The sequence below is a fragment of the Condylura cristata genome, unplaced genomic scaffold (genome assembly GCF_000260355.1).
Source record: "Condylura cristata isolate star-nosed mole 26May11 unplaced genomic scaffold, ConCri1.0 scaffold00019, whole genome shotgun sequence".
In the NCBI taxonomy this organism is placed as follows: domain Eukaryota; kingdom Metazoa; phylum Chordata; class Mammalia; order Eulipotyphla; family Talpidae; genus Condylura; species Condylura cristata.
In genome coordinates this window covers 34,314,249-34,342,069 of record NW_004567120.1, presented here as the reverse complement: position 1 = coordinate 34,342,069, position 27,821 = coordinate 34,314,249, and positions in this window count along the sequence as shown.

The window sequence follows — 27,821 nt, the reverse complement described above, 5'->3', positions numbered from 1 at the left end:
TAGAAAAAAAAAATGCCGATTACAAAACTGCTTCTACACTGAAAGTGTAATTATGTGAAAATTATGTATGCATATGGGAAGGGACTAGAGGGAGTTAGGAAGAAATGAAAACTATGGAGTTTGCAGGGGGCAGCAGGAGTATGAATGAGGACTTGTTTTTTCCTTTCCTTTAGTTTTTCATTAACATTCCCAGAGTTTATTTGTGTAAAAAAATACAGTTAAATCTGTAAATTTTGTAGGTAAAATGTTGATTATGCTTCTGTTCATTTAGGGTTTTGCCTTACATGAATAGTTTCCTTTTCTGCATCATCTAAAGTACAGATTTCATCATAATTTAAGAAGTCTTTGCCAAGAAAATCAATAAAGACATATTTGCACAGAGCTTAGAGTGGGCTGCTTTTCTCCAGGAATGTGTTGAGTTAATTGAAAAGGTTTTGGTTAAAGTTAGCCAGTCGGAGATCACAGCATTGTAGACAACACATACTGTGAGCATGAACTTCGTACAACCTTTCAAATACCTTTGGGAAGGCAGGAAATTGAAATATTGTGCTATATTGGCAACTAAATGGTCATTTATCATCCATGCTAAGTTTGGAGCTGAACAGAATGATTTGGAAACCCTCGAAGGGCCTTTATTACCAATTTCAAAGTTAGCCCTGTATATGTAGATATTTGCAGCATATTTGGGGAAGACTTAAGAGATAACATCTGTGTATACTATTAACGTGGCCTCTGTAATAACAACTTCGGACTGTATTCACACCCACAAAAGCTGCATTAAAATACATTAAGCTTGAGACACCAACTGACAAAAGCAAGGAAATTCACAGTTAAAGGGGAAACGTGCCATATGTTCTTCAATACCTAAGAGCAACGGGGTGCATTTGGAAAGTCATTAAAGTGGCACCCAGTTGTGCCTAGGTATTGGAGAACATATGGAATCTTTTCCTCTGTGAGTGTAATTTTCCCTGCATTCGTTGAATGCGTGTATCAATCTTCACTTTTTGGTCATATAGATTTTTGTTTGCTTAATTACCATAACATGTAAAATAAATACCTTCTCATTTTCAAAAATCAACACACTCACAATAGAAGCTGGTTCTCAGCCGTCACTGTCTGCTGGGATCTGGTTATTTGTTCTTTCCTAAGGTATCTGCACCATCCCCACAGTTCTGGCTGCCCCTTCTCCTTAAGGGGTGCTGTGTACCTTCCTCGTCCTGAGGCTCCAGGGTGACCAACACTTTCATCTCCCACCATCACCTCAGTAGGTCAGCTGGCTCAAGTTAGTGTTCTGAGGGCTAAAGAACCCATATTTCTGGGCATTTGCTATTAGGGTAAAGTCTCCTTTTTAAGTGAGAGTTTTAACCTCTTCCTTTGGCCAAAGTAGCAGCCCATGTGATCTAAGGAGAAGCTTATGATTAATATATCTGAGGACTGTTTTTGTGCCATCATTCATTGACCTGCAGCTGCTGAGTCTCTGCTGGGTGCTGGGCACTGGTACTAAATGCTGACCAAGATCTGGGTCCTACTCCAAGTTGCTCTCTGTCTATAGGAGTCAACAAAACAAGCAGGCAATTATCCGGTACAAGCGCTGCTACAGGAGACAGCAGAGGGGGCTGATGAATCATGACAAGGCACCGAACCCACACCAGGTGTTCCAGACGAGGAGCCTGAGCCTGAATGACCGCCATGACACACAACTACTGTGAAGCCAAGCTCTGCAGTGAATTAATGAACACATGCACACATTTTTATCAATAACTTACTACAAGCCAGGCCCTAGGCCAGGCTCTGGGGGCACAGATACAGTTCCTGCAGCTTTGAAGCAGGACAGTGACAGGAACAGGTTAGCCAAATTGCTGGAAGTGAGGAGTGTAGGGAAATAAGTTAAATCAGGCTTTTTTACACCCTCCGGCCACTAGCCTCCGTGGCCGACACAAGCAGCCTCGCACTCCTCCCAAGACTGTGGACAACTGGCCCCAATGAGCACGGGCGTGCACATGTATAAATGCGCACACCCGGGCCAAAAAGGGCTGGACAGCAGGGCAGTGTCACGGGTGGGGGTTGGGGGAGGGAGCGGGCTCAAGTTGCTGCCCCTCTGCTGGATGCTTTCCCCTTGTGCATTACTAAAGACCTGTAAAAATGCTACCCAGGGCTCCACAACTCTCCTTGCTGGTGAGAACTGAACCTGCCCCGCCCAGCCTGGTATGGTTGCACCACAGGAGCAAAGGGGAGTGCAGAATATGCAAGCCAAGCTTTACCATAGCTGCAGGGGGACCGCAGAAGGCTTAGCATCTAGTGTACGATATGGTTAAACAAGTGTTTCAGAAAAATCCTGGCACCATTAAAACAGATACTAAAAAGGGTCCAGAGAGTGGGGGAAACAAGTTTAAAAGCTGACAAAAGACAATGACAGCTCTCCTGCCCCTTGTGACTATGCAGCTGCCTCTCTTTCCTTTCTCCCTTTCCTAATAAACCTGTCCCTTTAAAATGTAAAAAAAAAAAAGAAAAGAAAAAGAAAAGAAAAAAAGGCTCCCTGGTGGCTCAGGGGTTGAAGTCAGAGTACCAGCCACAGCAGCATGAGTTCAATCCCCCCGCCAGAGCACTGACCCACAGCGCTCAGCAGACCTCCCCCTCCCCCCATCCCGCTGCTCCCCTCAGCAGCATGTCTCAGTAGGCCACTTGTTCTGCTCCCCACTCCGTCTCTGATGAATTCTCTCACTCCCCCCCACCTCTGGCCTACACTCCAGTTCTTGCATGCATAAATAAAAATGAATTGTGAGAAAAGATACTGAGATTTTCAACAAGGGGAATGGAACGGCAGCTGGACGGACAGGGCACAGACAAAGTTCAGGAATAGTACCTAGTCTGAAGAACGGGATGGCTGATTTGCTCTGGCAAAGGGAGACATGATAGATCTGTGGCTTTGGGATCCACATGGACTCACTGAGCACTAGAAAAGAACTTCGAGGTTATCCAGGTAAATGTTCTTACTTTAGCTTTAAGGAAACTGGAGCCCAGAATAGTTGTCTAAATTGACCACACTGACCAATGTATTTTATAGTGGTGCAGGACCTGGGATCAAGATGTCCTAGCTCACAATAATGTACAATTTCAGTAAGTTTAATGTAAATCTGGATTGAGGTCCACTGTACTTTACAACCCTAAAGCTAAGAACTATTCTCAAAGTTACCTGAACACTCCCCATACTTCCCTTGCTTTCAACTTCCACCGTATTTGATCCGATCAACATCTCCTGCTCTCTGCAGCCTCTTTCGGGCTCTGAAAGATGTCAGTCACAAAGCGTGCCTATATCGTGGCCTCATGATACCATGACTGCGACACACATGTGTTTTGTGTCGTATTTGTTTTGTAATTAAAATTTGAACAGGATTGTAGCAGAGATACCACAAAATACATAGGTGATGAGTTGAGATACATCCTAAGAATATCATTTATTTCTTCCGCCAGTCTGTTTCTAACCTATAAATGATAGGATCAGCTAGAAGAAACTTGGATGAGATATTAATCATAAGTTTGAGTCTACATATCTTTTCCAGTGATAGTTTCAATACTGCATTGCTTCATGCGTTCTTCCAATATCTTCTCAAGCACAATCATATCATGGAATTCACCAGCACTTTGAGATAATACATACCCTCAATCATTTTTATAAGTGGGTTACAAATTCCAAGATATTCTGTACCTTCCTATTTGTTTTGAAAAATCCTTATTTGGTAAATGCAGCTTGTTCGCTCCCTACTCTGTTTATTAGGTTTCAGATACCTACACTGAGAACAGTTGGCAGCCTAAAGCATCAAAATCACCCTATAAAAGGTAATTGATAATTGAAGAAAAGGATATGTTGATACAGTGGACATGATATTTGTGAAAACATGAAACTATATGTACTTCATTATCCATAAAGATTTGCCCATGGTTTTCTTACCCATTGGATCAATGCTATTCATTGTTTACAGGGCAACAGATTGTAGGATTAGATGGGGTTGGGGTGGTCTAACACAACCTGGAACACAGACGTCTTTGTTTAGGGCCTCCCTGTAAGTGTAGGGTTAAATCTCAGGACTATCATGCTATTATTAACCGCTGCAGCTTGAGTTCAATCCCCACCTAGGGAGGTGACCCCATATGACAGAAGACCGCTCCTGTCTCCCCCGCTGCTCTACTCAGCAGTGGATTTCACCACATCTGCCTGTTCTACTCCCCACTGTCTCTAGTGAATCCTTTCACCCCCTGCACCTCTGGCCTATTTGCCAGCTCTTATGTGAACAAATACATAAAAAGAAATCTTTTTTTAAAAAGAAATCTTTGTTTCTTTAAGTCCACAGCTAGATCTTGAGAGTTGGCTTCAGTTAAGGATTCTAAATTTCTTCTCAGATCCCAAGTCAAACTGGGGCTCTGAGCATAAGACATATTCGCAGTGTAAAAGAGCATGAGGGCTGTCACAGCGGCCTTTGCCATGTAGGAAGGGTAAAACTTCCTGGACTGAGAATGGAGCTCGTGGTGGGATATATTTTAAGCAGATGAAATTAGGGAGAAGAGGCCTCATCCCTGAGAAGTTCAAGCAACAGAACCTTAGATATATTGAGAGAATCTAGAAAATGCAGTTTTGGTGATGTACTTTCAGAGCCACAATCCGGTTCAGAGCAATTATGATGTACTGATAACATTTTAGTGCCACAGGGGAGATACCTGAAAGATGGCTCAGAGATAACATTTGCAATTGACTAAAGCCTGTGAGAGCCACCCGAAGGGAGAGACTGAGAGAACAAGTGGACCAAAGAGTCCCAGTACAGGGCTAGGGGACGCAGAGAACTCCAGGCCAAAGGACCCTGCGCTGTTACCGTGGACGCCACTGTGGGCCAGCCCCACTGTGGCAGACATTAGCACTGGATACTTTGTGACTCGGCAGAATGCAGCACAGTCCAGGGAAAACCACCAGCTCCTTGTATCCCACTGCTGCTGCCACCAGACATGGGTCCTCCTGTGCAAGCAGGCAGTGCCGAGAAAAGGAAATAGGGAAACCCCTTTATTCTGCCCTTGAGAAACTTTAAACATCGAACAGAATGAATTCCTAAAAGAGTCTTACATTAGAGGAAACAAGGGTGTCTTCAGTAGCAGGTTTAAAATTTCTGCCAACAAGATTGGAAATGCTCAAGAAAGAGACAAGTTCCAGGGAATACCAGATGCTACACGGGGCACAATTACTTTTCTTTCCCGTCAATCCTGCCATACTGACTTGCTGAACAAACGATTACTCTTCCTTCTAAGACAAAGCTGCTACTTCCACTGCTACCAAAGGAAGCCAGGATCCTCAAGGTTCTAGAAAAGCATCTTCAGAATGGAGAGAATCCAGAACCTTCATTCCCTTACTCCCAGTCTAGTAAGCAATCTGCTTTCCCCCCCAACACAATTATTCAAAACAGATTTTAATCCAGATAACATGATGTAAGAGATGATGTGGTTGCTATTGGAACATCCAGGTTTAATTTCAGTCTCGACCAAATCCACAAACTCTACTCTCCTTTCATCATAAAAAATAGGTAAGATAAACAGCTATGTTAAAAGAGTCAAACTAGTTTCCCTATGGGTTGGTGGTGGCAAGCTGGAGAATTCCTCACTAACTGCTGTGCTGATTGACAGGGGCTTCTGAAACAATAGAAGAATATGCCAAACACTCCCTTTTTGAATCTAACTCAAAACTCCAGCAAGGCTTTCATGAGTCCATGGCTGGCTTGTGTCCCCTTTGATGTGATAAAATTTCAGTCATTTTCAGCTGCAGTTGTAATTGCTATGTATGAGGAGGGGTAGGGCTGAACATCCAGTATTATTTTATTATTCTTTCAATTCAGTAATAATATAATAACTTAGAGACTTAAGAGCTCAGATAAAGAATAGTGGCCTATTGAGAAACTTTAGTATTTTGCTTTTGACAGGACGTTCTTTCAGACATTTCTCCTTGAGGTTAAGAAAAAAAAAAAAACCTTATTTGGATTATTTGCATAAGAATATATTTTATTGTAATTGTGTCTAGCATTTCCATGGTGGAAAATCCAGGAAAATGAACAGCATATTATCATTACAAACATTGATATTTAGAATTAGAACAGAAATTTCTTGGTCATTTTTCAACCTGCCAACCAAATCAATGCTGAGAGAAAACTGGGGGGGGGGTGCGCGCGTGTGTGCATACACGCTTGCACATGAACTTATACATAAGCCTGTGAGCTGATGAGAGCTTCTCACAGAGATATGGATTTATAATTTGTTACTACCAAAGGAAGCACTTTAAATGGCACTAAGTTAGCCAGGAAGCTGTAGTAGGCGGCCAGGGTCATAAACTCCAGTTCAAGTATATGGAATGTTTCGCTTTTGTGTACATTTTTCAATCTTAAAACAGATTTACTCAGGATTTAAGACTTTATTAAGGTCAAAAGGATTACATTAAGTTCATAGACACGTTTGTTTTATTAATTGAGTCATAAGTTCTGGCCGTCTGCAAACACATTTGGAAACAGGCATCAGATGGTTTCCATTGCCATAATAGATCAGAAAATCTGCCAGTAAGTCTGTTTGCAGCTCTTAAAAGTTGTTGAACAAAAATGTGTTTTGAACTATCGACAATTACCTGAGAAAACAACTGGATTCTGTAAGTCAATTTGTTTATATTCCCAATACACTCTCCCACCCCACTTCCTCTGCTCTTATCATGGGCTTCCTTAGCCCCAAGCTGTCCACTACAGCGTGGCAAAGGTGGTCTTGCTTTGAAACGTTTCCACATTCTCCCTCATTAACATGGAATATCAAGAGGGCTATTAGGTTTTCCCCCACCCCAGTGGATTAATATTGATAGAGGGGTAAACACTGAATCTAGGTTAAAGAGGACGAGTTGGGTTTTGTTAAATAATATACAAAAGGATATGTATAAATTATGAAGTAGCTTATATTTTTTAAGTATTCCCACTGCACCAAAAATCCTGATAGCACTGCATAAAGCCACATCCTTCCCTCTAGCTTTGAGGTAAGGAGTATTCTGACTTTTATTTCCCACCTTTTTTTTTTTTAATAGTGTTAACCACATAAGTTTGTATTCCTTAACAATATATTGTCAACTTTTCCATGTGCTGAATTCTGTAAAATGCAGTAATACTTTATGTATTCCCCTGCAACTTTTTTCTTAATATCATGTTCCCAGCATCTGACTAGGATGTGGCATGTCACTCGAAATAGTGGCTTCTATCTCCCCCAGCTTTACTGAGCTCATAATTGACATCTTTTCTTTATCCACTCATCCGTGTACATTTACATTGCTTTCAATGGTTATAGTGAAAAACACTACAGTGACAATGAGAGCTCAGATACCTCTTCAAGATACTGATTTTATTCCCTCTGAATATACACCCAGAAGTGGGATTGCTGGATCATATGGTAGGTCTATTTTTCATTCTTTGAGGAATTGCCATTCGCTTTTGTAACTGGACTTAAATCACTTTCATTGAAGAATTCTATTGATGTCTACACCAAAAATTCTCTGAAATACTCTTTAAATATCCACAGATGTTTAGGTTGTTACTAGCTTTAGTTGCCCAGTTCAGTAGTGTTTTATGAATATTTTTGAACATGTCTCATAGCATGATTGTGCCCAATTTTAGGAGATACTGGAATTGCTCAGAAGAAGAAATACACAGCTTCTAATTTACTAGATAATGCCTAATGGCAGCTGCTGAATATCCCCATCAGTATTTGTTACTCATTTTGCTAGTCTGGTACTTGTAGAGTATTTACCACATTGTGATTTCAATTACACTTCCCTAACTATCAATGAGGTTGATAAGATTTTTATGTGTTTATTGTCTATTCATATTTCCTTTTCTGGTATACAGAATTCCAAATGATGGTTATATATATTACCTTTATATCCAGAAACTTGGTGTAACAGTCATTAATTTTCAGAATTTATCTATACATTTAAAATGTTCTCTATGCAACCATAAGGTCTGTAAATAACAATTTTTGTTTCTTTCTGTGCAGTACTCGAACTATTTCTCTTATCTTATTTCATTGGCCATGATCATCAACACAATATTGTGGGATCAAATGGAGTATTTTCATTGCCTTATGGCAAGTGTGATGTTTGTAGGGTTTTTGTTGTTCTTGTTCTTGTTGATGTTAGGTAGGTTTAGGATATTCTCTTCCTTATTTATTAATAGTTTTATCATCAATAAATATTCAAATTTATCAGTCTTTCCACTGATAATAAATAATCATTTACTTTTCATAATTCAGGGTCATAATGCAGGGGATTCCATTCATTGATTTTTCCAAGGTTCAACCAATTGTGAAACTATTAAAATACCTCTATATTAAAATGTAAGAAATATCAAGGCATGTAGTGCGAAGTCTGCATGGGCAGTGAAAGCCAACTCATGTATTGCACAGCACTGTTGATAAGGCAAAATGTTACTGTTTTACTGGAAATTTCTATCCCCTCTTACTGGTACATTAAATAATAATGTGTCAGAAAACTGATGATATCCTAGATTTGATGACATCAGGTATCTTGCCCATGGTCACACAACTAGACAGAGACTCCTAACAGCAGATCTGTGCACATCACAAGGAGGCTTTATTGCACCTTGTTTCATTTTGGAACTTCTACTCTTGAACAAGCCTTTAAAATTTGCTTTTAAAGAAAGTCCTACCTGTGTCCTTTCTGATAATTTCATGACCATCTTGGGGAATCATCTTAGAGGCCTTGGCAGCAGTATCCAAAGCAGAGTCAGAAGTCACTAAATTTAATGAAAACATCACTATAATTAGAAGAGCAGTTCTCATGGTAGCACTCAAGTGAAGGAGAGAAACAGCTTGCCACTGTATCAAGGCACCCTCGAAACAGCAGTGAAATATGCAGTGTCTTCCATTAGTAGAGGATCCCAAATCAGGGCACAATGTTAGAATTAGTGGAGTTGGGTACTCACCTCTGGAAAGTCGTATTTCATAACCTTTCCATAACTCCTTAATCTTATCAGAATCTATTGCTTTAAGGAATTTATGAAAAATCAAGCTAAAATCTAAATAAAAATAAAAGCCACCATGATTACCTCAGGATGATAATAATGGCTCCAACAGTAATAAATGCCCTATCATTTGCTATAACCTCTCAGCTTTATTTCATTGAGTCCTCATAGCTACACTTGATAATGGTTAAGAACAAAATGTGTGAGGAATCTTGATGCCATCATCTGGACTCCAGTCTCATCTCCACTACTTATCAACTGATTGATTTGGGAAAAATCACTTCATTTTCATGAGCCTCATTTTTCTCATTTGAAAATTAGGGCCTAATAATAATAATAATATATGCCTTGAGAGCTATTATGCGAATTAAATAAATGCATGTAAAGAAATTTAGCATTGTGCCTGCTCTTTAAAGCCTGAATAAATGTAAACTGCCATTATATTAGCAAAACAACACTGTGTGTAATTAAACAATTGTAGAAATGAGGAAAGGTTCAGAGAGGTTATTAAATCCCTTAGGTCACACAGCTAGTAAGCATTAGCACATAATTCCAGAGTGCACTTGTCTTGCATGCAGACAAAGCATGCAACAGAGAAATTATCAGAGTCCGCGCTAACTCTGTAGTGACTATTCTTTTATGATCGCCATGTAACTTGACAGATTGCTACCAGAGCTATAACACTTGAAAATTCTTTCCCCTTCATAAATGTTACTGATGGATGGAGATGGAAATAAAAGTTGAGTTTATTTTGCTGACCAGTCATTGTATATAGTTGTCAAAATACCACAGACCAATTTCTGTTATAACCAAATATCTTTTATTACCAAAAAAAAAAGAGAGAGATCAAATCCTAGCTACAGTATCACAAATTCAAGGCATATTTGAGATGATTTTTGAACAACAAAGAAAAAGGATGGAGAGTTGGGCACTTAATGTACAGGATCTGACCTGCACTAAAACCCACTTGAAGCTCCTATTACTCTAACCCATGGTGATTATTCGAATTTGCGTGCAAGCTCTTAATCTGCATAATTAGTTCCAGTACCTCACAGAAGCAGATTGAGACCTAATCAAGGAGGTCAAGAGTTGGACAAGAGGAAAGAATGCTATGTTAACCCCTGCTCTTAGGTACATCTCTGTGTCCAGGAGCCACAGAAATGGGAACAAAGGGATGGCCCAGAGGATCAGAGAGGAGATGGAGAGAAAGCTCTAGCAGACAGTCTGGTATATTTCTGGAGCCGTGGGCACTGAAGCAGGGTGGGGAAGCAGACAAAGAGACTGAAACTCCAGCTCAAATTAGGACGATTGCTCTGCCTGGGTCAGGATGCCTGTAAGAATCCAACAGCTAAGAGAAGACTCAAAGACATCACCTAGAAAGAAAAGAATGGCAAAAAAGAAAAGAATAGCATGGAGAAGACACATTGAAGGAACAACACAGCAGAGCAAGGAGAACATAGCAGTGGCATCAGAAAATCCCAGTTCAGACTATGAAACCAGAATGCCAGTGCAGTGGGTGAGCTCCTCGATGACAGGACTTCCCATCAGCTCGGTAGTCCACCCTCACTTAGGAGCCATGGCTCGACGATGTAGTAAACTGAAGTAACGGGGTCACTTTTGAATTGCATGCTTGAAATGTATAATCCTCACCCAAGGTAAAACCCTGTTGCACAACAGGCAACAGGATCCTTCCCAGAATAATCCGGCCCTGGGAAGCATTGGGAAGGTCACATGCTAGGGACAGCTAAAGACACAGACCAAGCTCACCATAGGTCAAGCATGTTGCAGGAGACCAGTGGGTAGACCAAAGAGCTGCTAATGAACTCGTGGCTTCTATCAAAGAAATATTCTCCCAACAAGACCAGAGAATGCTTTCTTAGCTTGTGCATAACTGAGGTTTCTGGATAGATACTTAGGTTACAATGAAGCAAAAGTCAGTAATGACAACCACAAAGAACCATCTCTAGTCCAGAAAGCTCTTTGATGTATACAACCACTCTCCTGTTACTATTGTGGCTGTTGTTACTGTCATGATTAATGTTAATATTATTCCCATTTTCTAAACATAGTGACCAACAGATGGCCTGATGCTTTAATTTTTTGCCCAAGTAATTTTGCACTGGAGTAAGAAATTGCATTTTCATTCAAATAGGTACATCCTGCTCTTTGTTAAACACCTTTATTCTAATTAATAATGTACAGAAACTTTTAAAATAAGCTATAAAATGATTTTATACACATTATACAGCATTCCCATTTTTAGGTTACAAATGTTCCATGTGCGTCAGAAATTCACTAAATGGCATCTTTCCAGAAATTCTAAAACTTAGTGAATTGACATCTTTCCACAAACAAGTTGAAAAATTGGCATTGGTTAAAACGCCAATATAGATCCCCCTCTTAGCATCTTTGTATATTCTCTTATAATGGCTTTACAACCCTTAATTTGTCATTTCTATGAAGAAAGAGGTGCCCAGTACACAGTCACCTAGGTATGCATATACATACAGGTGCATATTCATGTGGTTACACACAGCCATAATCATGCATACTCTCACACCACCTACACACCCCACATCACATGAGCATATGCAAAGCACATACATATACACTGACGCACTCGTATACACTCAAGTACACATACATAGACAACTAGCAAAGGCCACACACAACAACACTGCAAGTTAAATACCACTAACTCCATTACACAGATAAGGAAAATGAAGCTCAGAAAAGAAAACAAACTTGTCCAAGGGCGTGCAGTTAGTTAGCGGGGGTGTGTGTGGTTCCAAAGTGTACGCAGCTGTTCGCACAAATAGAAGCAAGCCCATTCACTGTGTCTGTGACCTCTTAAGGATTTCACTAATTAAACCATCATTTTAGTTAAGCAAACTCAAAGCACATTTCTTTTAAACACTTTCTCACTTAATTTTGGAGCTGTGCATATTTTGTGGGAAATTCAATCCAAATGTTTGTGATTTATTTACACCAAAATCCTCCCAATACTGTTTCTTCAGAGGTATTTGATGTCAAAAGGCTTTTGAATTTTTCAGTGAGATTGTTCAAGCTTTACTTTTTATTAAAAACAGGCAAAACCATTGTCCCAAGCTTAGGGAAATTTGAAGTTATAGTAAAGATTTCTTTCCTGTTCTGTCATTTTGAAGATCACGTGCTATACATGCTCAGTTATTTAAATAAAGATTAAGTGGCTCATATAAGTGCCTTCTGTTTTTGGTGCTGCTGATTTAGTCAATGACACAATAAATCACCTTACAAATATTTCTGTGTGGATTTGTTTTCTAATAAATTAAATACAGTGATAACAAACACTTAAACAATTGGGTTATTTCAAAGGAACTTAGAAGAAAATTAAAAACTCCACCATTCCAGGAACAGATTTTAGAAATATAGACTCACACAGAATATGGAGATTTGGGGTAGAGGTGTGGGAGGCCATGGGATTAGATATGGCAATTTTGCCTCAAATTGAGTTTCAGAAAAATCACACATAAGTTAAAGGAAATCATAGTGACTTTCTGAAGAGTAATGAGTACTAATGAATCATCTGAAGTCATGTCAACAGCTTCGGTCCCTCTTATATATATATATATATATATATATATATATATATCCCTTGATGAAAAACTTTATGGCACAAAATAAGATGAAGCTTACAATGCCAGAAGCATGTTTCACTGTTGCTGAGTGGCTGAGTCAGCTAACTTTGGACGGGACTTCACAGCTGAAAACTCTCCCTGAATCCTGAGATTAAACATTTATGGGCAGTGAAAACTTTGATGGGTGTGGTTATGAGATAGAATAATTAATTTTCTATTCATACAATTAAATTTCTAGTCAGGAATAAAGAAATTGAATAAAGATATTGAAAAAAATCTGATGTTTGAAAACTGTATTGCCGTTCACACAGATTACCTATTTTAGTCTCATAATTAACATTCCATGAAATGGTTATTTATTGTTGTTGCTATTGCTATTGCCATAACATTGTTAAAATTATTACCATTTTAAAGATAAATTAACTGAGATGTAGAGTTGCCTAAAGCTATTAATAGCTGGCAGTAAACAAAGTCAAAATGATTAGCGGCCAAAATATAAATCTCCAAGGAGTCATCCAAACTCAGGATGAGTGAGTGGAAATTGCACCTTCAAGTGGAATGTTGCTGAATTTTGTGAGAAATGAAGGTTGGACAACCAACCTCAACCTTCTTATCAAAGCCTTGACTCACCTCCTTAACCCACTGTCCAGATTTAGCATGACCTATGAGTGGCCTTCTGTGTGTCCTGCTCTTCCTGCCATCTCCCCACCCCCACCTCCTCCCTTTTCTTCAATCTCTTCCTCTCCTTCCTCTGTTCCTTCTTTCCCACAATCTCATTCCTCCTGAAATCGCCACTTAATTTTATATGTGTATATTTAAGTCTTCTTTAATCCAGTCTGAGTTGATTTTTATAATTTTCTTCTTTTCCCCTTCCATGAACCCACCAATGCCCACACTCCATCTGACTGCCTTTCCTGCCCTCTCCACGCTTTCTCCTTTTTCCTCTGGTAGCTGTCTGCAGTTGCATTCCTTATATTCTTTGTGTATAAATGTTTTTTGGGTTTGTATATTCCACAGATGAATGAAACCATCCAGTAGCTATCTTTCATCTTTTGACAGATTTCACTCAACATAGTCAATTCAAGGTCTATCCATTTTATCCCAAATGCCATTGTTTCATCTTTATGTATAGCTGTGTAATATGTTCCATAGCTTCTCTATCCAGTCATCTGTTGAGGGCACTTGGGTTTGTTCCATGACATGACAATGTGAACAGTGCTACTATGTACATAGGTGCAGATAAATATTTTCATACTACAGTTTTCATATTATTTGGATAAAAAACCTAAGAGGTATTTCTGGGTCACACAGAATTTCCATTTTTATTTTCCTGAGAAATCTACATACTATTTTCCACAGGGGCTGCACCAACTTGCATTTCCACGAACTGTGGATTAGAGTTCCTTTTTCACCACAACCTTGCCAACATTTGTTAATTTTATTCTTTTTCATATGGCCCATTGTCACAGAAGTAAGATGATATCACAATGCAGTTTTAACTTGCATTTCCCTTATAATAAGTGATATTGAAAATCTTATATGTCTGTAGGCCATCTGAAAAATTTCTATCTTCATCTATCTTAAGTTTCAGATCGGCAGTTCTTGGGAGAAAATAGGTGTTCTTTAGTGGCTAAAAAGTGAGGTTTCTGTGCCCAACTGGATGCGAAGCCATTACATGTCAAACTATCCCAGTAATGATACCAACAATGGTCCCTCACTCATGAAATCAGATGGAATAAATAGGGGCAATATGTGGCATTATGGGTCCTGTTCTGTTTTATACTGACTGTGCACTTGGAGAAGTCGCCCAACCTCTCCAAGATTCAGTTTTATCATCTGAAAAATGAAAAAGATGCATCAAGACTGTTGTGAAGACTAAATAAAGTCATAGAGTCAGTGCTCGTGTAAGGGGTTTGAGTCATGGAGTCAACCTTCCATCATGATCAAGTCTGTTGCATAAAGATTGGCTTCATAAAATTTATTTTTCAAGTGTACAGCTTTGTATTTTATCACTTACACATACTACCAAAAGCCTAGTTTTGATCCACCACCACACAGTGGACCCCTTTACCCATTTTAACCATCACCCATGCCCCCTTCCTCTCTGGCCAACCCCACCCAGTTGTCAAGAATCTAAAAGTTTTTTTTTTTTTTTTTGGTCTGTGCATTTGTTTTATCTCCCATATATGAATGAAACATTAAGATTTTTCTTTCTCTTCAGCTGACTTATTTGACTAAGGGTTATACTCTCAAAGTCTATCCATGTCACTGCAAAACAGCAAAATTTCATCTCCTGTTATAGCTGGGTAGTATTCCATTGTGTGTATGTAACACATCTGCTTGATCCAGTCATCTTTCAATGGACATTTTACTAAAGAAAACATACAGTAGGTAACAGACATATGAACAGCTGTTCATCCTTTCATTTTTAAAGAAATGTGAACCAAAACCACATCACACCTCACTATTATCAAAAAGACGATAAAAACCAAGTGTTGGCACGGACATGGAAAAGAGAGCCTTCATACTCTTGTCTGTCCTCTGGTGGGAATGTAAACTGGCAAAGCCCCTCCAGAAGATTGCATAGATTCCTCAACAAGTTAATAATAGAACTACCATGCGATGCAGTTATCTCTTTTCTGGAGATTTCTCCATAGCTGACAGTAACAAATCCACCATACTGATACAGTGACATGGAAATTCTCATTTGGTAGGGAGGAAGTGAAATTTAAAGATCATGGATATAAAAGCAAAGACCAGTATTTCACTCAAAAGTACAGCTCAAAGGCATTGGTGTTTCTTGTCATCCAAGAAAACTAGAATGTTTTAGCCTTTAAACCTAACCATGGTGTGACCCCTATCTAAAGTTCTGGACTATTCTGATTGATTGTCCTTGCCAAAATGGGACGAGGATAGGAACATGTCAAAGTCCTAACAGCCAGACCCACATAGTGACCACATGTCAGCATTGTATGATTGCTTCCTCCTCCACTACCTGGATATCTAGCCCACGGACAGCCAGAAATGACTACTGTTTAAGAATGAATGAATGGATGAATGAATGAATGAATGATGTACATTCAGATGTCACTAAGAATTCTCAGTTAAAGCCCTGGGCTACAATAACTTTTCTGCTGTGTGCTAGTAGTTCCTCAGTCTTGGACTTTAGAAAAACCTATATGACAAATGTTAGCAGAATCTGCTGCAAACCAACCAGTACTTTCCAGGACAGATATTTCTCTGCCCAGCCACTTTCCCCGCCCATGCCCTCCAACTCTTGCTAGTCCTTCATCTATAATGCTTTCCTTCTCTTTCACTCATCTCCTCCAGTAGAAATCTTACCCTTTGAGGTTCAACACAAATACCACTTCTTCCATGAAGCCTTCTTTGATCTCCCCATCTGGAAATGATCTCACTCCTCTTTGAACACCATTGCCCTTTGTACTTCTCTGTTGGCACTTCTCCCATTCCACCTTATATTAGAATTGTAATCCTGCCTCAGCTCCCCTGCTAGTCTGTGAACTCTTGGAGGGCACGGAACAGATTTTATACACTTTTGGCTTCCCCAACAGTAACTTGCACTTCCTAGTTCATTGGTGCTCATTACACACTTATTTGAATGAATGAATCAAAGTTAGGTGTTGCAGTACAATGACTTAACGAAAGTTGGTGAACCAGTAGAAGGTGGGCCTTGATATGAAATACCTGGAAGGAGAAAGCTATATAACAAAAGGAGAAGTGGTTCATGATCATACCATTTTGGTCAGAACTATCACTATTAGCCTGAACATTGACTAGCACAGTATCTCCTGGCAGAGGAGATCTGCCAGGGATAAAATGGTTTAGCAACCCTCCAATAAAAGAGCATACATGTATAAAAAATTAAAACCTGCTGCTTATTTTAAATGGTTATATCAGCATTTCAATGGATGGTGTGAGACTCACAGCGCTCAATTTCAGCCTTGACAGAATTCATCCATCACCTCAAACTTGTTTGTCTCTAAAAACGTTCCGAGTCAGCTGATTTGACCATTCTTCCCCTTTGCCCTAAGCTCCCAAGATTGCTACCTGGTGGGTTTGTAGTCAATGCTAACCGACAGTTGTGGTAGTAACAGTGCTCTTTATAAACAGAAACTGAGACCATGTAAATAGAGTCTTGGCATTGGATTGTATACTTAGGTTCTAAGTTTAAGTACACTCAGGCTGCTAGACCTTTAGTGTGTCATGAATTGGCCCATATTACTGCAGACTCACTCATTTGCTCTGCCGTCATCTTCCTGCTGTGTGGAGGAGCGCTTTAAAAATTTTTTTTCAAAAGAATGAAGTATCTGTATACATTGTGTCATCTGCACCACCTCTCTGGAATTGTTCTGTAGGCTTTTCTAGTCAATTAGTTCCCCTAGTAGCTTCTTTATTGTATTTACATATAATTGATAGATAGCATTATATACATTTCATGGTTACAGCATGACCACTGGACACTTGTACACACTGCAAAAGGATCACCACATAAGTGAAGTTAACATTAATCATCATACATAACTACTGAGTTTTTCTTTGATGAGAAACTTTAACATCTACTCTCAGCAGCTTTCAAATATACAATACAGAATCATTAACTAAAGTTAATAGTTTCTTTATAATTTGACCTCTGTATGCCCTCAGACAGGTCACTGTGCACACAACATAGGATCAGTAACAGCTCTTGGCAAGGCAACAACCTCAACAAGGTTCTGGATGTCTGGTCCCCTTGGCTTCACATAGTGACACCTCATTCCTCCTGCCTCCCCAAAACCCATGCTGTCTTATAGTCTCCAGATTACAATGGACCTGTAAACCACCCATCATCCTTCTTCCCTGGCAGTCTTTGTTCAAAACTTTTCTGCTCAGTGTTTCCATTTTTCCAAACCCTGTTCTCAGCTAGATTTCAATGGGTAGTAGTAGGTTCATTCAGGTTAACTCATGTGTCAATGAGGTAACCCAATGTTTTCGTCAATAAACAATACATGATTTGCAAACACTGATACATTCAGATGACCAATAACATTTTGGTTCCATGAGTCCATGATTCCCAGAAAACCCTTAGGAATGGATATTAATGGTGTAATATCAGCCATGTGGCAGGAAGTCTTTCCAATCTGATTAATTTTAGGCTCTCCAACTCTTGTTAAAAGGACTGCCCTTATGGTAACTAGCAAAGCTCTACCATGGCAGAAAAATCTGGTTGAAAAGAAATGCAGAGGTAGAATTGTGAATATGTACAAAATTAAAAGCGGTACAAACCTACGTATAATACACCTGTTATGGACTAATATTTGTGTTCCCCAAAAATTCATGTTGAAATCCTTAGCTCCATGTAGTAGTATTTAGAAGTAAGGGCTTTGGATAATTATTAGGTCATGAGGGTGGAGCTTACATGAATGGCATTCATATCCTACTATAAGAAATACAAAAGAGAATCTTGCTTTCTCTCCCCCATGTGAAGAGCGTGACCACAAACCAGAAAGAGGGTCCTCAAAAGAACTAAACTGGCTGACACTTGTTCTTGGATGTCCAAACCTCCAGAATTGTGAGAAATAACTATTCGTTGTATAAGTCATCCAGTCTATAACATTTGTGTTACACTAGCCCGAGATGACAAAGAGTAGCCAAAGGACATGAACACATAAGTGCACCAATAGACAGGTAGAAGCATGTTCAAAACAGCTTTGTTCAGAACTACCCCATATTGGAAACAACCCAAATGTCTATGATCAATTAAATGGACAAATAAATAGCATAATGTTCAAATATTATGTAGCAATGAGACTAAATTAAGTAGTAGCCCACTTAAAAACATGGATAAAGGGCCCTCCCTGGTGGCACAGCAGGTTAAAGCACAGCACTGAGAATCTAAAGCCGCTTCCGCATGAGTTCGATTCCCGCCTGCCCCGGAGGTGACCACATGGTGTGGCAGACCTCTCCTGACCCGCCCGCTGCTCCCCTCAGCAGTGTACTTCGTGGATCTGCCTGTTCTGCTCTCCACTCTGTCTCTGGTGAAGCCTCTCACCACCCCTGAGCCTCTGGCCTGTACCCCAGTTCTGTATGCACAAATAAATAAATCTTTAAAAAAAAACATGGATAAGTATCACACAAATATAAGGGTTGAGCAAAAGCAGCTAGAATAAAAAAGAACATGCAATGCCGCTCTGTTTAGATAAAGAATAGACACAGCTTAAACTAATTTGTGTTCAAAATTAGGACAGTGAGGGGGAGACCATGTGAAGAGAGGCTTCTAGGTACAACCTAGGGTCCCTTTCTTGAACTGGGTGCTCATAACATAGTATGTTCAGTTTTTTAAAATTCACCAAGCTGTCACGACTTTGGTAGTTTTCTGTACATATGTTATACTTCATAAATTCAATAAAGTACAGCTCAATGCCCAGAAACCTATTGTAGAGGGGGGTTTAAAAGGAGCGCGTCAGAATGACACAACACAAACACAGGAATAAGGTGGCTGAGTTTCTTGGACTAGATGTTATTGGAGAAAATAGGAAGAAAAGAGCTAGGCAATGAAGTCTTCTTATAACTGAACATTTATTCAATTAATATTTCTCAAGCAACTATCAACTATCAGTGTGACAAACAACATTCTAAATAACTTGGGACATATCCACAAAGAAAACATACACTCCTGAGTTTGTGGACTCACATTCTAGTGGGAAGAATAACCTGCCGGCATTTCGAGCAGCAGCCTCCCAAAGGAAATATAAAGGGGCTCCAAAACCGAACCCTTCTGCATTTGGATCACACCAGGCCTTGCTTTGTGATCAAGACACCAAACGAGAACAGAAACCTAGTGATAACCTGCCCAGTCTTCCTAGGTTTCAGTTAATTTGACTTCCAAGCAGCAACATTCTAAATGAAATACAACAAGAAACTGTGGGCTTCTCTTTATATTCCCAGTCCAGTTTAAAGGCATGTTGTACTCTCCTAAGCTGACTGGGAACAGGCTTTGCCCTCCTCCTGCTGGACGTCTCTCACTCTGGCACCTGTCATCCATTAGGAGACCTCCCACTGGGATCTTTCATCATTGAAAATATATGATGATTTTCATTACCGCCTAGGCTAATTGGTAGTGAGTATTCCTTTAAAATATATTCCCCTAAATACTGGGCTTTCGCTTTGCTTTGAAGTTTCTAACACCAACACAGTGGGACTAAAACCATAGATACTAATCACAGAAGCTGAAAAGTCTGGTTCAGGAAGAATCACCACCATGATTCTTTCCCTATTAGAGCCAGTTGGGCAGTAGGCACACATGTGAAAGGAAACCTCGGAGCCAAGAGTGAAACCATCCCACAGCCGCCTCTGGCAGCAGGCTCGCTTTCTAGGCTCACTGTGTTTATGTGCCTTCTTGTGAAATGGCCATCTAAAAGGAAGTGTTTGATCTGCCCAGCTGGCTTTCCAAGCCAGTGGAAGAGTATTAGGTTTAAACAGTCAAAATCATCACCAGAGGAAGATTACAATCTCAAGATAATATGCTGAATTTAATAGAATAAATACTTGTTTTAGAGAGGGAGTTGTTAGCAAGTGTCTAAATAGGATGTTCAGACTGGAAGGGAAAGACATCATGGAACACCTTCTACAATCCTTTGATTTTCACATGGGGAAGCCAAGCCCCTAAAGGGTCAATGACTTAGCCAAGAAGTTGATGGTAGAGCCAAGCGTTGAGCACATATTTACTGACAATCAGCCCAGCACATCCCTCACTCTACTAGTATCGCAACTTAAACCACATTAAGTGCACCTATTGCCTTTTACCTAGCTGAACAAATGGGTATATGTACACATGTGTATTTAAAAAAAAAAAAACATACACAAGTGAAGTATTTTTGGACTATGTCACTTTACTCTTAGACATACAGATTTTCAACTAGATTGTTAAACTGTGGTATTATTTAAGATTATTGGACAAAATTCGTAGTATATTATATTTCCTTCTGAGTATGTGTTCATATGGTAAAATGTAGCTTTCTGCTTTATAATTCAATTTTAGCATTAATTTGCTCTAGAAAATATATTGGGTGCTATCAATCATAGAGATTTTTAACATTATATAAAGTATGAAATCAGCAGTATGCAATATGATCCATTTGGGTAGAAAATAGAATAGAAATATTTCAGTTCCATATCATCTCTATGTGGGTAAATTATGTCATTTTGTTGACCACTGGATCCTAAGTACTTAATACAGTACCAACATAGAGTAGGTGCTCAATAAATATCTTGAATGAGTGGGCAGAAAATTAGATTCAAGCTAGTCACATGATATGTATTTGTATGAGTTTTGCTATCACTGTAAATAATTTCATGTATTTGAACTTCAAATGAGTTCCATTTGTCTGTGCTTCTTCTTCATAGAATGTTGGAACTGGAAAAAAAATGTATGTAATAATCAAATCCAATTCCCTTATTTTACAAAGGGAAAACTAGCTAGGTCCATAAAGAGGGTTATTACTTCTCAAGGATCACATAACCAGCTAGCAAAAAAAAAGCCTGTTAGAACTTAATATAGGACCAATGGCTAGTTATTTTCCATAAGTTTATTTTTTGTGTTGGATTTCACATTAGATGAGTAGATACTAAGCTTGTTCTCCCTTAATCAGCAGCAACATCACCTGGGTTCTTGTTAGATTTATATATTCTTGGGCCTTCCCTGAACTTACTGAATCAGAACTTCCAGGATGAGGCCTCCCACTGCGTATTTCAACCAGGCGTCCGGGTGACTCTAATGCACTCAAGAAGTTTGAGAAACTAGTCTACCTAATCACAATGTATCTCCTCAAAATTTATGATGTTTTGGAATTTTAGGTAAAAATTATTCTATTTTCTAACATGATAAGTGATTCATTTACATATAATTAAATATATATTGAGAATTTTTAAAATCAATTGAGATCAAAGGAAGAAGTAAAGAATCATACTGTTTTCATACACCAACTCAGGTGCCTCGCACGTAATAGGTAGTCAGTGTTTGCTAAAGTACATTGTCTCAATATCACTGGCACTTCTTTAAGTACAATATTGGCAGTACTATCTAGTGGCCAATTACATGGGTCTTGGAATCAGATTGACCTGATTTGGAATTCCAAATCTGTCTCTAGTTGTACAATCTTGAACATATTACTTAAAACTTTCTGAACCTGACTTTCTCATCTCCACAATGGGAAAAATTAGATACTTACTCCTCAGTATTTTTATAAGGACCAAATAAGAAAAGTGCATGCATAGATTCTACCCACAACATGGTAAAATAGGGAAGTTCTAACAAACCTGAGTTTGTTCCTAAGTGTAACTAGGAAAAACTAATTTTTTTTTTTTTACAGAAAAACTTACCAGGTCATCCACATCGGTAGGGGACTGACCCAGAGGAATTTTGCTTTGAGGTTGATGGCTCATTGTGGGGTAACAGCAGGGAATGGCTCAGAAACTCACAGCTAGGGTGGCAGCCATACAGTGAGTCAAATAAGCTGGGGACCAGGCACAGAATTTGCAGACACATAGAATGTGTGCAGAAATCTTTTCCGTGAGGAAGGAATGGATACGTACATACACATGAGCACTGGGACTGTGGGCTCAGTCACAGAGAAGCTGGATGTGGGCAGCAGAAATGGTGGAGTCCCGTCCCAGTTCCCTGCTGGGAGACTGGAAAGGAAGGCAGACTTACAACACACATTGAAGAGCAGCATCGGCCCTCCCTTGTGGTGCAACAGGTTAAAACACAGCACTGTGAGGCTGTCCACAGCCACTGCAGCACGAGTTCAATCCCTGGCCAGGGAAGTGACCCACATAACATGGCAGATCTCACCTGATCCACCCATTGCTCCCCTCCGCAGTGTGTTGCACTCGATCTGCCTCTTCTATTCCACACTCAGGCTCTGGTGAATCCTCTAACCCTCACATCTCTGTACCCAGTTCTTATAAGTATATATTTAAAAGAAGAAGAAGAAGAAGAAGAAGAAGAAGAGCATTGAGGAGATGGGGTCTAGAATTTGGAATAGCCCTCCCTTGCCACAAGATTGAAACCAATCTTTGAACTCTCCCTTCCCATTCCTCCTCACTGGCCATCAAGTTAAATAAAGAAACAAAGAAAGATAAAAACAAGTCATCTACACAGACAAAGCAAATAAGACCATATACATGCCTAAGAAACAAAGAATATCTGAAGATAAGATGGAGAAGTTGAAAGAGAATAGAAGTACAAAAACCTATATAAAGGACATAAAATTCAAGCACCCAGAAAACAAAGATTTGGGATAACAATTATTTTAAACACTCAGTGAAGTCCTAGAAGGTCTACTAAATACAGAAAGACAGGTCTTAGAAATACATCTTAGACAAATGTGGCAGGAACAAAGAGAATTTTTCAATAAATAAATTGAAGATATTTAAAAAACAGAAAAGACACACTGAATTAAAGGAGAACAAATATGGGCATCAAATGTGGAAAGCATATTAAACAGTCTTTAACTGGCAGAAGAATTTGGGAATTTACAAATGTACATTTGTAAATGTATGACCCAAGTGAAGGGAGGGAAATGAGACTCACAAAAAAGAAACTCTAAGAGAAATAGCAGATTCCATTAGAAGAGGAAGCCATACATAAGGGTAATGTGTATTCTAAAAGGTAGACAGAAAGGAGGGAGGAGAGGTCCTATTCAACCAAACTACAGCTAAAAACTTCAAAAATCTAAGAATTAAACATGGCTGTCCAAGAGTCAAAAGAACACCCAAATTTCTAAATTAAAAACAACCCATACCATGACACATTATTATTAAATAACAAAAGTCAGTGATAAGAAAAATTACAAAATCAAAGAAAAAAAATACAACATAACTGGCCAAGAAACCTTAGACACATTTGTCAGAATTTTCAAAAGATACTCTCAAAGCTGGGGGGAAAAAAACTGAAGAGGGAAATAAATTGCCAAATACGTTTCAAGAGACTAACATTACCCTCAATCCCAAAACCAAACAAGGAATGTACACACACACACACACACACACACACACACACCTGTATCTCTAATGAACACAGACGCAAAAATCCTCACTGAAATCTTGGCAGATTGAATCTATCAGTATAGTAAATAAACACTGAGCATGCCCAAGTGAGATTTACTCCAGGATGTAAAGTTGGTTCAACAAATCAATCAATGTGATTCACCACATCAACAAAAAGATAAAAACCACACCACCATTTCAATAGATGTTGAAAAGCATTTAACATGATTCAACACCCATTTCTCATAAAATAACTCTCTCAGTAAAATGGGATTAAAAGGAACATATCTCAATAAAATTCACATATGATAGCAACATGTAACACTCATATCCAACATCATACTTAATAATGCATGACCAAAAAGCATTTCCCATAAGATCAGAAACAAAACAAGGATGCCCACTCCCACCTTGAAGAGTCCACTACTGTTCAACATACTATTGGAAGTTCGAGACAGAGCATTGGGCAAGAAAATAATATAAAAATAATTCAAATTTGAAAAGAAGTGAAACTATCACCATTTGCTGATGACAGGATAATATACACAAAGAATCAAAAAGGCACCCCCCCAAGATTACCAGAAATAATAAATGAATACAGTGAAGTGGCAGGGTACAAAATCAATAAACAAAAATCAGCTGCATTTCTATATGCAAATATACATAAGAAAGAAATCTGGCCCTCCCTGGTGGCGCAGCGGGTTAAAGCACAGCACTGAGAAGCTAAAGCCACTTCCGCATGAGTTCGATTCCTGCCTGCCCCGGAGGCGACTGCATGGCGTGGCAGACCTCTCCTGACCCGCCCGCTGCTCCCCTCAGCAGTGTGCTTCGTCCATCTGCCTGTTCTGCTCCCCACTCTGTCTCTGATGAAGCCTCTCACCGCCCCTGAGCCTCTGGCCTGTACCCCAGTTCTGTATGCACAAATAAATCTTTTAAAAAAAGAGAGAGAGAGAGAGAAATCTCATTTACATTGAAAGCAAAAAGACTGAAACACCTAGAAATAAACTTAACAGGAGCAGTGAAGGACTCTACTGGAGTCAAAGGACATTAAAAGGATACACAAAGAAAGGGAAAGATATCCTGTTGAAAGATACAATGGCTTGAAAGAAGAAGCATTTTCAAAATGCCCACGTTACCTAAAGTTTCAAAACAATATTTATCAAAATACCAATTACAGTTTTCAAGGAATTTGAGCAATTATAAAATTTGTTTGGAACTACAAAAGACCCTGACTAGCCAAATCAATCCTGAGGGAAAAAAAAAAAAAATGAGAAAACTGGATTGGTAGCATCATACTCCCTGACTTCAACTATACTACATATCAATAATCAAAAAACACTATGGGCCCTCCCTGGTGGTGCAGTGGATTAGGATGCAGCATGGCAAGCCAGCTGCAGCCACTTCAGTGTGAGTTTGATCACCAGCCCAGAGGTGATCCACATGGCATAGCAGGCCTCTCCTGTCTTGCCAACTGCTCCCCTCAGCAGTGTACTTCATCGATCTGCCTTTTCTACTCTCCACTCTTTTTCTGGGGAATCCTCTAACTACCACCCCTGTACCTCCAGCCTGTACCCCAGTTCTGTATGCATAAATAAATCTTAAAAAAAAAAAAAACACTATGGTACTGAAACAGAAACACAGTCAAATGAAATAGAACAGAGAGCCCAGAAACAAACCTTCATGAATATGGACAGCTAATCTTTGACAAAGGGGACACACCTACGCAATGAAGAAATGAAAGCCTCCATAGCAAATGGTGTTAGGAAAATTGGAAAGCCAGGCTAAAACTAAACAAAGCTGGATCACTACTTAACTCCACACACAAAAATTAATTCAAAATGTGTTAAAAACTTGTATATATAAGGTCTGAAACCACAAAATACATAGAAGAAAATATTGGTAATACACTCCCGGACATCAACTGCAAAGATATATTTGGAAATACAACTCCAACATCAAGGGAAACAAAAGCAAAATAAACAATTGGGACTACATCAAGTGAAAAACCTTTTGTACCATGAACAAAAACAAAAAGGCAACTGATAATTTGCACATCACTCGTCTGATAAGGGGTTAATTTCCAAAATATATAAAGAACTCATACAACTTGACAACAATAAAACAGACACCTCAATCAAATAATGGGCAAAAGACCTTAGTACACACTTCTACATAGATAGCCTACAGATACCTGAAGAAATGTTCAACATCACTTATTATATGGGAAATGCAAGTAGAAATCACAATGAGATATCACCCTCACTGTGGAAGAATGACACATATTATACACATACACACACAGGAAAAGGAAATACCACACAATCCATCAATATCACTTCTGGGTATTTAGCCAAACAATATGAAAAGCACTGATACAAAAAAACTTATAAACTTATATAGCAGCATTATTCACAATAGCCAATTTATAAAAACAACTAAAATGTCCACAAATAGGTGACTGAATAAAGAAAGAAATTATGGCAAATATATTCAATGAAATACTACTCAGCTATTAAAAATAACAAAATAGTGCCTTTTGGGGCAAAAATGGCTGGATTATCTTTGAGGGGATTATGCTGGATGATTTCACTTATTCATGGAATATATATCACCAAAGAAAACAAACTGCAAAACACAACGCAAAAATTCTTAGACTCTTAGAGCAGATGGGAGGGGGACAGGAGGAGAGAGGGAAAGGATTACGATAGGGTACTGGCAATGAAGTTTTGGTGGGGGGTGCGTGAAGTATGAGCACATATGAAGGTGTGAAGTTGTACCCCCAAAATTATATAGTTATGTAAACAATTGGGAAATCAATAAAATTTGAGAAAAAAGAAAAATGAATGCAAAGAGCTTAATAGAGTGCATTGTGCATAGTAATTGCTTAGTAATGGCAGCTATTATGATGATGATGATGATGATTAGCATAATCATCATCATTTGTTCTCAAGTAGGATGGATTATTCATTTGGACACAGATTTGTTATAAATTTAATACTGGCAGGTAATTTTTTAGAATTCCAAAGGTGGTGGTGGTGTCCATTAAAAATGTGTTTTCTCGGAATGTCATTTGAGTGTTCTCAGGTATTTTGAAAGTGAGTTTGGGATCAGCTCAGAGAAAAGTTTCCTAGGATTTCCCAGATATGATTCACACTCTGATAAATCTTTTTGATGAGTTTGCCTGTGCTGGTTTTCCTGCCTAAGTTTAAAGCCCATCAGAACACAAAATTATCTCCGAAGTATATTCTCACACATAGATGGTTTTAATGTGTTTGCTGTCTGCCTTCGCCAACCACACAGCAGAGCGGAACATGGAAGGGAGGCAGAGGAAAAGCTTCGCTGCCTGGCCCCACTTACGCTGTTTTGTCAGGTCCTCAGAATCCAGTTGAGAAGATGTAAACCCTGCTTAAGCTGCAAATGTAGGAACTGGAACAAAATCTAGTAATTAATATCCTTCCCTAGACTAGAAGGTCCCTAAGGAGGTCACATCCCTTAGTCCACTCCCCTAAGAATCACAACAGCCTCTGCTTCCGGTCAAGGGAGCCAGGAACGAAGGCCCTCCGGGAGTGAGTTTGGGTGGTGCTGTTCCATGCAAATCCTCCTTTCAAGTTATTTTAAGAATTTCGATGCTGACAACTTTTATTAACAATTCTCCATGTCTCTGTCATTGAGGGAAAAAGGAGGAAACAGTCTCCCTGGTGTATTTCTCGTCAGAGGCATGAGTATATTACAGCCTCTAAATTTTTGAAGTAAGCTACATTTCAGGAGATGAAACAAAGGTAACTCTTAACATCTGCAATATGTTTTCAGTTCTTATATCAAAGAAAGTGAAATAGCCACAAATCCTAAGGAAAGAAATGAAGCTTTATAATTTATTCAATTAGAAGATGTGAAATGCTGGACGAAGTCTACTTTGGCAAGCAAAGTGTTGTCGACAGACACAAATGCTTTCAGGAAGAAGCATCTTAACTGCAAAAGGCTTTCTTGGTTACTTTGAAAGCCTTCTGGCTTAGTTGAGCTCCCCAGATGGTCTAGCAAATGTCTGTGAATGGAAGAAAACATGTTCAGCTTCAGAGCCATGAGCCTGAAGAAGCACTGCACAGCCATCATGGGCATTCTC